Raw genomic sequence first — 12,845 nt, forward strand, 5'->3', positions numbered from 1 at the left:
TTTGCCTTTGAGACATTGCTTGTGCATATGATTTATAGCTTATAGAGGAACCTAGTAGTTTATAGGCAGCTCTCTTAATATTCCATTTGAGGCTTGTTCAGGATCATGTTTGAGAGTTTCAGTAAAGCTGCACTTAAATGTGATGTTCATTCTTTTGGATGAGACTACAATAGCTGAATGTGAAATTCTGAAATTCAGTTTGGAAATTCAAAATTTCACAATACAAATGTTCTGCTTGATTTTGATTCCAATATTTGGATTTTGCCAATGTAATTGGAACTAAAATTTCAACCTGCATGGTTATTAAGATATCAGGATGAGGCCCTCCCAGTTGCACCACAGTCTGCTGAAGTCACAGAATCATAGAACTGTAGTGTTGGAAGGGACCCTGAGGATCATCTAGTCCAACCCCCTACCACCCAGGAATCTCAACTAAAGCATCCATGACAGATGGCCATACAACCTCTGCTTTTAAACCTCCAGTGAAGGAGAGTCTGCCACCTTCTGAGGGAGTCTGTCTCTCAAGAACTTTTCTGTTATGGTGCCTAATCTGTGGAAACATCTCTCTCTGAAAAACTGCAGACAACAACTCTATTAGGTTTTCAATGCCTCCTGAAAACCCTGTTTGTTTATGCAGGCTTTTGCTGACAAGCCTTTGAAAAATTGCCTGACTTACTGTGGCTCTGCTGTATTTTATTGTACATATTTTAGTCTAATGCATGTGCCTTATTGGAAAGGGGTTTTTGAGTTGTATTGCCATTTTTTTTTGTAGAAAACTATTTTAAATAAATAAACTTCCCCATGCAATGTCCTGTGGTCAAGACTGCATGTTGGCCATTGAGTCCTGAGTTTTTCCCTAAGATTCTCTATCCAAAACAGAGTTCAATCATACTGTTGTAGGTTCAAAACATCTACGTATTTGAACACATATGATAACCAGTGTCTGGTTCTTCTTGCTTTTATGGTTCAGAATGATTTCAGCTTAAGAGACTGTGTGATGAAATATTTGGTCTTAAATCAGGGGGAGACTTGGGCTATTCAGCCATGAAGTTCATGGTATAATCTCAAGCCCGTTTCTATCAACCCCTACAGCACAAGGTGAAATTAAATGGGAGTGGAAGAAGCCCCATGTTCCCCACCCTGAGTTCTGTAGAGGAAAGCTGGGATATGAACAAAAGAAATAAATAAGAGCACAATTGTTTATAAGAACATAGATATCTAAAGAAAAGAAAAAATGTCAAATGTTCTTTGATAAATTTGATGTAGTATAGTGGTTAAGAGATGAATGAATCAGGAAGTCTCAGGTATAAACCTCACCTGTGCCATCAATTCCTGTTGGTGACCTGAACTGCTCCATCTGCAGTGCTGGAGTGAGGGATATAATACTTACAAGGTTTGTGTAAGGATTCCAACAATATAATTATGTGAAACTTTTGCCAAGATGATGATAATGATTAGGAAAATGTCAAGACATACAACGAATGGTTGGTTGCTATAAAGTGTGATCCATTGTGTGGGAGTCAACCATGAGCACACACTTTGGACTTCTGTTCATGCAATTTTATGGGTTTAGCAACCCAATGCTGGCTTTGTAGTCAATAAGGGAAGCATTGTCATAATCCCAGCCTCCAAAGGATCACTCACGCTATAATAATACTGCACCTTTCATCTGACAATCTCACAGCCTTTCTCAAACTGTTCAGTGAAAATCATCCTGGTACCATCATAAACCATGTGGTGATATTTAGTGGGATTTCAGCATTCATTTCCACCCTAAAGAGAGAGAAAACTATGCCTAGGCACAATATGACCTATACCAAATTCTCCTATGTTTTGACTACGGGGCTAAAATCTGAGGTGGCATACTTCCATGGCAATATTATCACTTCCTAAGCTTACTTCCATTGATGGCACAGTCAATTAATGGGCAGGTGACAACTAATCTGGCACCCAACTATTTCTTGATAGCTGCAATACTTGATTTATTTACTGCATTTATCTCTCACAATTCCACCAAGGAGCTAAAGATGACACACCAAGAACTTCCCCTCCCCATTTTATTTTATCCTGAGATCCCTTTCCATGTGAACTGGCCCTGTGATTACTCCTGTTCCAAATCTCATTCAGGAACCTCTTGGAGGGGGGTTACTGTTGTCTGAACCATTAGTGAGTGGGCCCAAATTTTGAAGATTGGGCCCTAGGTCACATGACTGAGGTGAACAAGCTTTAGAATAGGTGTAAGTGTGTCCTTGCCCTCTCCCACTCCTGCTGTGCCCCTGGAACACCCCTTTCCAGGGACTCAGACTAGTGTAAATTACATCAACTTAAATTCTGTCAGCTGAACCAGAGTAAGGGACTTATGCTGGTGTCTCTCCAGTTCATCTGGGGTGAGGGATTATGCCAGCATAGGCCTGGGTAGCTGGGAAAGTCCAATGTCCACCACATCCCAACTCTTTTATCCTGGTAGATCTTGGGTTTGGATTATGATGGATTATGCTAAGGCAGTGTTCCCAGTTTATCTTCTTCAAAACCAGTTTAAACAGGTCATGTCCCTAAATTAATTGTGCAGAGAGCACCAAGAACAGAGTTGTGCAAGGTAGCATTAAGACCAAACAATATATAGATTACTGTATGAAATCCTACATTACTGTATGAAATTAGGGTGGGTAGGGATTATTGTGTCATCTTGGGCTGATTATCCACCCACATCCTGACCTTTTCCCATTAGTTGCCTACCTGCTTTTTATTACCTTGACGCATAACAACTGCTTGTCCCAAATATGTTATTACGGACAAGCCGAATGGAACATGGAAACTTTGTGACATGGCTGAAAACAGGATTGCAGAGAAAGAGGTAGGAATGAAACCAAGTGACCTCAGTCTGCCGAAATGTGTACAATGCTTCACTTTCAACAGATCTCTCTCAAACGCAAGGTTAAGCAAATAGTTCCAAGGATTCCTGAACTTTTGTTTGCTAGTAGATGAAGGCCGTTTTTCTTTTCTGTCATGATCAATCAAGGTTACAATGACTCTGTCTTCAAAAGCACAGCTTCTGCCACATTTATGTATGAATTCTGCTCTCATTGATGGTGTTCTAGGACATCGATGTGGCTTTTGTTCATATTGCCAGTTACTGCATAATGGCCACTGGAATCCACACCCAAGTCTTCCCATAGATATTCAAACCAATTGAAGACTGGCTCTACACAAGGGATGAGGAACCTGTGGTCCTCCAGATGTCACTGGACTCTACCTCCCATCACCCCTCACCATTAGCCATGCTGCATGGGGCTGATCAAAGCTGGAGCCCAGAATACCTAGAGCAGAGCTTTCCAAACTTTTCATGTTGGTGACGCACTTTTTAGACATGCATCATTTTGCAGCACAGTAATTCAGTTTTACTAGCAAACTAACCCCTTTCCAGGCCCGGGAGGAGCGCGGGGAGCATTTCCCTGATATACCTACACACTGCAGCTGACACACTAACATGTCACGACACAGTTTGGAAAGCTCTGATCTAGAGGCCCACAGGTTTGTTACCCAGGGTCTACATTCATGCCCATGAATTCCTTTCCTATTATCACCCTCAGCTAAAGCCTCCTGTGCTCTCAAATGATGCCACCCATTTTCTTTGCTGTTTCTTGAACATATGAAGCTACTTTATTCAGGAGAAGAGCAATAAATCAATGGCCAAGCATGTTTCCCACAAGGAAGCTTCCAAGCATCTCCAGGTAGGCTAAGAATGGCATCTGCTTAGCTAGATGGCTCAATAGTCTGCCTCATTATAATCTAATTTATGTTATACTGAGTCGGACCATTGAGTATATATAGCCCAGTACTGTCCACTGTGACTGACGATGGTTTCCCAAAGCAAAGTCTCAGGTGGAATTCTTTACCAGGACTGCAGTATGAGGTTGTTTCTACTAGAAATTATGAGGATTTCAATTCCGTGTGCAAAAAATATGCCCTATCACTGAGTTAAAATAGCCCCGTATGCCTCAAACTCTTCCCAGAAGATCTATGTGATGTCACCAATCTCTTTCTCCTCAAAAGTCACCTTCTCTATGAAACATTTGTACTAGGATCAACAAAAGTTTGCAATGTTGGTATAAAACCTTTCACAGAATTCAGAAGGAAATTCTCAGGTGTCAAAAAAGGTTATTTATGTATGCCACTACTGCAGCCCGTTATCTGTTAGCCCAAAAATGGAAAACGAGCAAGGTCTCAACTGAAGAAAAATAGCAACTTAAACTGATGGAATATGCACAGCTTGCAGACCTAACATATAGAAAAAGAGAACAAGAAGAACATACATTTAAAGAAGACTAGAAAATGTTTATTGAATATGGGGGGGGGGCGGGTTGTGTACACTTGAAAACATTGGCAGCATTAAGATAAATTCAACAGTGTAAACAAGTTTTGATGGATGTAATAATGGAATACTGAATGGTTTAGTTTATGTAAAATATGCAGGGATTTGTGATATGCAAAATGAACCATGGAAAGAGAAGGGAAGTCATTGACATTTTAAGGTTGTTTAAATGAATATTCTAAATTGTAAAACAGAAAAATTAATATAAATTATTCACACACAAAATAAAATAAAACCTTATACATACCTTTGTTTATGGGTTAGATTTTCAAACATGGTGAGATTAAGGACTGTCTGTGGTTTGTTCTATTGTCTGGATGCTTTGCATTAGGTTAGACAGCTAGACTGTCAGAGAAGCAAACAGAAGCCTTCCCTTTGAAAACACAGAAGCCAGAAGTTGTCTGAATCTGCCGCTAGCTCTAATTGGATCTCACATTTCCCTTGTAAGGTAAATAAATTGAAGCATAGAAAAATGTAGTAGCCCTTAAGTAATTTTAGAAACTGAGAAATTAGATGGTAAGTTATTGCTATGACTGGGCAAGGCATAATTTGTCAGTGTTGTAAATTGAAACCCACATCTTTTATATATCCTTTACTTGTAACCTATTAAAAAATAATCACTTTATCAATGAGGACTTCTGGCTCATATTGCTTGTTTCATCACTGTCCCTATTAAATAGAATTGGATCCTGTCTTACATAATAGCCAGTGTTTCCAAATCCATATGAAAAGCAGGTGATGATACCTTGTTTTAAATATAGAAAAGCACTGTTTTCCAGTGCTTTAGAGTGGAGATAGCATGGGAAGGAACTTAGATGTCAGCTGCCTCTCACATTTAGGCCATCCCACAATCCATTACTGTGGTTTTGATAGCCCCAAGATTGGCCTTTCAGCTGGCACCATTTTCTGGCAGGGGTAGGTTCCTCAGTCCTCTCCTTGCAATATCCTGCCCTCAGTTGGGAAGACACACAACACACATCTGCACACTGCCAATGTGTTGGACAATTTTGCTCCTGACTCACTGCTTAGATTCCCAGTATGCTGGCTTGAGAGGGAGAATCATGAGCTGTCACATTAGCTTCTGATGATGATGTCATTGAAAAGTTGGTGGAAACATCCCTCAGAGAATGTTGGGTTTATACCTTAATACAGTCACAAGCTGAACTGTATTAAAGTAGCATTGCTGCGGTGAAAAAATATTTGGTGGGAGTGGGATGAGAGGAAACCCTTTAATTAGGTGTTGAATTCAGGAATAAGGTCAGGCAACTACAGCTCCCATCACCCCCAGCAAGCTTAGTCAATGATCAGGAAGAGTAGAAGTTGTAGTTTGACAACATCTGGGGACCCAATGGTGCAGTGGAGGAACACTGCACTGGAACATATTTTCAATCCTTTCCTATTTCCTTTCCTATTCAATCCTTCCACAGCACCCATTTGCAGAGTTGCCATCTTCTCAAGTTGATTGAAGAAGCATCTTCTCAAATCGTGGGGAGTCAGGGGGCAGAGTCAAATGCCCTCTGAACATTGCCTGAAACTGCCTCAGCCCCTAGGAGCTGACACCAATGCCCCTTTGATTTCTCTCATTTCCCGTGTGTGTCTCTCTCTCTCTCTCTCTCTCTCTCTCTCTCTCTCTCTCTCTGTGTGTGTGTGTGTGTATCACTTCCCCACCAAAGGGCCTTCAAAGCACTTATCTGGCTAGAAACATGAAATAGAATTTTAGAATCTACCGGTACATTAAAAACAAGCAGTAAGTAGACAAGCATTTTAGAAGGCAGAGCAGAAGAAGAAGCAAGTCACAGCAACTCAGCTATCTGTAGGCGTGTTGCATCAAATGAGTGTGCATTCTCTGTATCTCGGTAGTGGAGGCTCGTGCCATGGTAAATGAAACTTAGTCCACAAGATCTGCTCCTGGTTACCCACACTAAAGCTTTATTCATTTCAACACCACGATTTTTTTGTGCTCAGAATAATTTCATTGTTTACTATTGTCAAACAAGTGGGAATAAGGAATCCTTGCCCCTCTACTTCAAGCCACCCAGAGATCTGGGTGATATGATTCTATGATTCTATGATTCTATGATTCTATGATTCTATGATCTACTTGTAGGTCAAGATCTATCTTCTGCCTGCCCCTAAACTATTGCATGTATACAAATACTAAGACAGAAGTATGCAGGACGAGCCCATCCATTCTTCATAACTTTGATATGAATGTTCATACACAATCTAAGCTTCTATAGGTTTTCTTCACCCCACTGCTCTAGAGACTGTGCTGGCAGCACCAGGTCCAGCCTTTCCACTGACTCTTTTCCCCATCCAAGCCAAGGATATATTCCTCTGACCTTGCCAGGCAACAGCACTCCCCCAGTTAGAAAGACGTATGCCACATACACTCATGCCAGTAACTTGCACAACTTACTCTTGACAGTTCTGCTGACTTCTTGCCTATGTCCCCAGTACACTGTGCTTGATCCCTGGAGAGGAAGAAATATGATCACTCACTTTAGCTCCATATTATGTAATGGTGAAAAGCTGATGATAGATCTACTTTAAAAAAGCTAACCCCGCTGAATGTAATAGGAATTACTTCTGTACATGCATGTATAAGATTGCACGGTCACTTCCCCAACCTGGTGCCCTCCAGATGTTTAGTGCTACTACTCCAAAGCACAATTGTGATGGCTGGAGATGATTGGAATTGGAGTCCAAACAAGAAGTTTTAGTCCAAAATATCTGGAAGGCGCCAAGTTGGGGGTGGCTGCTATATACACTTACCTGGGAGTAATTCCCATTGAACTGATTGGCACTGGCTTGCCCTGTACAATTTTCATATGTTGCTTTATGCAGATGACTAAATAATTTACAGTTGAGGGAAGTGTGATTAAGTGGGGGAAGGAATCCCAAAATGTATGTTCAGTTTTCTGTTAGAAAAACTGAAGGCATTTTGGGATAACTAAGCATAAAATCGCTGAATAATTGATGCTTTTGAATTATGGTGCTGGAGGAGACTCTTGAGAGTCCCATGGACTGCAAGAAGATCAAACCTATCCATTCTTAAGGAAATCAGCCCTGAGTGCTCAATGGAAGGACAAGTCCTGAAGCTGAGGTTCCAATACTTTGGCCGCCTCATGAGAAGAAAAGACTCCCTGGAAAAGTCCCTGATGTTGGGAAAGATTGAGGGCACAAGGAGAAGGGGATGACAGAGGATGAGATGGTTGGATAGTGGTCTCGAAGCTACCAGCATGAGTTTGACCAAACTGCGGGAGGCAGTGGAAGACAGGAGTGCCTGGCGTGCTCTGGTCCATGTAGAGCCGGACACGACTAAATGACTAAACAACAACAAGAAGCATAAAATGTTTTGCATCAACACCAAAGGCTGGAGTTTGCCTTTTTCATAGCTGCCATGCACAGGGGCAACACATTTCTTGAGCTCTCCATTATGACCTCAAGGCCTCATTGGCCGGTCACCACCACTTCAGATCCCATGAGCATATATGTGAAATAAAGGGGAAGGGGTTACCCTGAGATTCATCACTTTACACTTGTTTACATTTACTTTTCTGGTTTCTTTCTCCACAGATTTCTATATTTTATACAATCAGTTTCACAGCCAACGTACATCTCCCAGACAGCTTTTAAACCTACATTGTGTTCTGCTGTAATTTCCAGTAGCTCCTTACAGATTTTTGAGACCAGACCTTTCCCACCTGAACCTAGATTTAATGCTACAGTTTCAGATTGAGTAAGGGATTTGGTGCCCTATGCTTGAATCTGAGAGATCTGAGAGAAATCTGGATCTGGATCTGAGAGAAAACGGTTTAATTGACCTATCTCTACTAAAGATTAAACCTTTTCTCCTTAAAACTCAGAGCTCCGTTGAAAAGTGCTACTCATGTCAATATGAGGGAGGTTCAAGGCTCTACAAACCCACCTAGGTTTGTGTATGTAGTTCTTGGGTTTTGAGTGTTTTGCTGCTGGTTTCTGCTGGATCATGTATTTGAATAACACACGAGGTCATTTTGTTCAGAGGATATGTAGCTGAAGTTGCTATCTCAGCAAGAGGAGCCTTGAACTTCAATTACCCCTTGGCACAGAGGTTTAATTTGGCAATCACAATTGTTGATCTTTGATTTTTTTTTTATATCTATATAAAAAAGCAGCTGTGTCATTTAAGCTTACTTTCAAAAAGTGGAGCAGATAAATAGCACAGGAAGACACAGAAGGAGGAAGAGGGACTGAGAAGCCCCTTTAAGCATTCTTTGTTGGGGGCACTTTTCTGCCCAGGAAGTTGGAACTGTCACATAGCTAGGAGAACATATGTCCAGGTCATGTGCAAGGGGCAGGAGAGAACAGATCACACAGCTCCTTGACCACAGAATTGGCCTTCCGCCCTGAGATGGGAAAGATGCTTGTCACAAAATCAAATAATCTAACATTCAGCATTGCTGTCTTTTTATTTTTTAAAAGGTGAAAATTATTCAGTTTTCTTTTATGGTATATAGTTCTCTTTTATGATTTTGAATGACAAGCCTCTTATTCTGAGTCATGTTCATCTTTATTCCAGCTAAACTGGGATCTAATGGCTGGTTTCATTATAATGCAGAGTGGAATGATGTGAAAGAAGATGACAAATCTCTCTGGAGGGTTAATTCACCAATTTGTTTGCATGCACAATATTTTCCATCTTAGAATTATCAATCCAACTGCAAATAAAACTAAGAATAAGCCATTGACAAGACCTCCATAAAACAGTAATAATCCATTGTGTGGGAAGGTCCCAAACCCTCCCAGGAAATGGAATAAAGACACATGAAACAGTATTTTAGGATAATGGGCGAAAAAGGCCACAACTTTATTGGTTACAGAATGTGAGTGGTATTGGCTTAGGCATTGGAAACCACACGACTATATCTGACTCCTGCCCGTCTGCAGGAGTCTTGGAAGGGTTAATCAACAATAGGGGGAGCCCTGCTGATACAGGGATGAGTCCTCAGCCGTGGGCAGTTTAAATAGCCTGTGCCACACCCCCGGACCGTCCAGATTGGACGGCCTAAGGAAGACATGGCCAAGGACCATCCAATGGCGCAGGGGCATGGGGAGGGCTTGCTCCCAGCCCGCAACGTCATCTCCACGGGAACAGGAAATGGCTTTATCAATTAAATGAAACTCCCACAGTTGGGGCACCTGCAGGTACAGACCAGGTAGTCCAAGGTACCATCATACATTTAGAGTTTAAATCAAGGAAGCAGAGGGAAAGTCATCCTGTGTGCTGTTCTCTAAAGCATATGTCTATGAATTGTTTTATTTTTAGGTGGGAGAGTTTTAGTCCATTTAAAACTGGCATAAACCTGAATAGCAATGAGAGGAAATAAAATGGGCCATTAGATTTATAGGCATGCAGTTTCTTGGGTTCCTCCCTTTGAGATCATCAAGCACATGCCAGTGATCCAGAGATCGCCCCGCTCCATTGACTGTGCACCCCTGAAAAGTGAGGGATGCCAAACAAGCTCTCTTTATGCTTGGGAAGGTTCAAACCTTTGACTTTGAGGAGGCTCATCGTGACAATACATTTGCCAATGAAGTGGAGGATGAGATATTTAAGCTGCAATTGGGGATTGGGGAAAACTGTAGCCTTCCGATGTTGTTGGACTCTAACTCCCATCATCCCTGACCATTGGCCATGCTGCCTTGGAGTGATGAGAATTGGAGGCCAGCAACATCGGGACAAGTTCCCAATCTCTGCTTTACACACTTACTTAAGAGTAGGGATGGGAGAGAACTTCAGTTCCCATTCAACGGCAAACCTGTCTAAAGTGCACTTTCCAAAACACTATGTGAATCAAAACACAGCCACACTTAGAAATTCACACTTCTTTGGATTTTGCAATGCAGTTCTCTAGCCAGGTAATGTGTACAAAATGGCCGCTCACCCGGTCAGAAGGTTGCGGTTGTGCAGCAGCCTCATGCAACCCCAGAGGGCCAAATGTCTGTGTCAGCCAGCCGTTGGAACACCTCCCTGGCCAACCGCCAACCCGAAGTTCAAATGTGCCCTATCAGGGGCAAGCTGAGGGGTGGAGCCTGGAGGGAGATAAAGGCCAACTGCACAACCCTGCTTAACCGTTAGCCCTCCACCCTCCATCTGGAGGCTGAAAATGGATATATACCCAATGCTTGAGCCAAAGCCTACCTACATCTGTAATCAATAAAAGCTGCAGACAGAATGTTGCTGTTTGGGGGGGGGGCGCTGTGGGTGTATATGCAAATACATATACTAAGGTGAAGTGTTGGGGGGATGTGCTTTGCAGAAATGTGTGTCTCAGGCAAAACTGCCTAACAAAAATGTGTGCATTAAGAGAAACCCACACTAAGATGAATTTTTCTTCAAAAAAGAATTTGCAAACTGATGTGGAAATGTGGAGAATGGAATTTAAGATTGAAAAAATAAGAAACAACCATTTTGTTCTGCAAGAAACAAGGAACTCATGTTAAAGTTGATTCATAAATGGTGCTGAACGCCACACAGAGTGTCTTACATGAGTCCTGGTTCCTTGCCAAAGTGTTGGTAGAGGAAGGCAAGTCCTCAGGATGGACTTGCACATATGGTGGAAATGCCCAGATGCTTTGGGGATACAGTATGCCACGAAACTAGAACTTTTATAACATGCCAGGTGACACCTTCTCCACTCCTTGTTGTATTTACAGAGGATGACACTGCCATGTTGTATAGCAGGAAATTAGTTGGACCCTCTCTTATTGCAGCATGATTCACAGCTGCAAATTTCTGGAGGGATTTGGCAGGAGATAATCTGGATTATTGGTATACTAAATAAGGTATTGGATATTGCAGTACTTGAAAAATTGACATTCAAATTAAGAGTCTTTGGAGGCCAAAGTAAAAGAGATAAATTTCTTTTGGTATGATATGATTTTGTGACATATTTTAATGTATGGGAACTTGGATGCTCCTCATCTCCAGCTTTTAAACAGATCTACATGAGCTGAATTCTGTCAGTGCTCACACCTCCTTTACAGTATTCTCTGTTTTGTTACTCCTATACCCTGAAATGGAAAAAAATATATGAAAGGAAAAACCTTTTTTAAAAAATAATGATGATGATGCAGATGTTTGATGCGGTTACCTGAGTAGATCACTTGATGAAGATGTTTATTGTGCACCTACACAGAAATTCATCTTTAATCCAAATTTATTTGTTGTGATTAAGTTTTGTCTTTTTTATATTAAAATGTATCTTATTTTCCTGCATATTAAAAATCAATAAAAAGTTGTTTAAAATAAGAAAATATGAGAAACGGAATGAAAGCAACTTTGACAGAGTCTCCCATCCCTACTCAGGAGCAAGCCCCATTGAACTCAAATCTGAATTGACACACACAGGAAGGATTGTGCTGTAACATGCTGATGCTTCCAAAGCCTGCCTGATAAATCCTGCCTCCATCTTCCTCAGTTGCAGTAATTTGTGCACACTGACAGACTTTCTTTATTCTCCTAATTTGCTTGTTGAACTGATATTTCACAGAACCACAGATAACTCCTCCAAAATCTTTAACAGCTGGGGCGAAGATTCAGAGAAGGGGCCCTGTATTCCTACAGTGGGGCAGCCAAGGGCTTACGCAAGTTACTTTAAATGGCCTTATGGGATTCTGCCTCGCCAGTTCAAGTGAAGTGGCAGACATCCCTCTACGTGTGAGGAGAATCAGCCCTTGCAAGAGGCTGTTTTGTTTTGTTTCCCTCCCTTGCGTCAAGTTCTTTTGAAATCCTTTATTGGTTGGCTGTCATACATTGTGGAGTCCATGTTACATCCCTAGAGGTTGTGCTCCCTCAACATACAGCAGTTCTCCCAACCAAGGCTTGTATCCCCGAGTCTCCTGACATGGTCCCCCAGTCCTACAAAATATAATGCTTTGCTCTATTCTAATATTTGAGGCTGATGCTTTACCACATCGCCTCAGCTAGACACTGTGGCTACAAAAACACAAAATAATCTATACAAGGCCTTAGGGACTCCTCCTCTGGAACAGAAATATATTTTTTTTAAGTTAAAGAAGGCTTAGGAGCAGCGTGATCAATCCTTTTCTGTGACCGGTTGTTACTGGGAAACCCTGGAGCCTCTTAAAGCAAACTGTTCATTGTCCATGTGAAACTGAAGTTCGTACATTAGGTAAGTGCTCTCTCACTGCAACAGCTGGTGCAGTGGAATCTTCGGTCAGCTATAAGACTGGAGGGAGTTTTATTTATGCATATCCATTTCTGTATTGCTCTTCGCTATCACTATTTCTGGAGGGACGCAGGTGGCGCTGTGGGTTAAAGCCTCAGCACCTAGGGCTTGCCGATCGAAAGGTCGGCGGTTCGAATCCCTGCGGCGGGGTGCGCTCCCGCTGCTCAGTCCCAGCGCCTGCCAACCTAGCAGTTCAAAAGCACCTCCGGGTGCAAGTAGATAAATAGGGACCGCTT

At 41.8% G+C, this 12,845-nt stretch overlaps 1 long non-coding RNA gene across 2 annotated transcripts; it reads right to left on the reverse strand.

The window, feature by feature from the left end:
* Positions 1–1,411: 1,411 nt before the first annotated feature.
* On the reverse strand, positions 1,412–10,423 carry LOC307209908. Of its 2 annotated transcripts, none has more exons than XR_013835784.1 (3): positions 10,303–10,423; positions 6,792–6,846; positions 1,412–3,242 (listed from the first exon to the last, which is right to left on the reverse strand). It is a non-coding gene; the product is annotated as an uncharacterized lncRNA (long non-coding RNA). The 2 variants fall into 2 exon arrangements; XR_013835785.1 differs by lacking the exon at positions 1,412–3,242 and adding an exon at positions 4,620–4,745.
* Positions 10,424–12,845: the final 2,422 nt, after the last annotated feature.

The sequence above is a fragment of the Podarcis cretensis genome, assembly GCF_951804945.1.
Source record: "Podarcis cretensis genome assembly, chromosome: 2".
NCBI classification, from domain to species: Eukaryota; Metazoa; Chordata; class Lepidosauria; order Squamata; family Lacertidae; genus Podarcis; species Podarcis cretensis.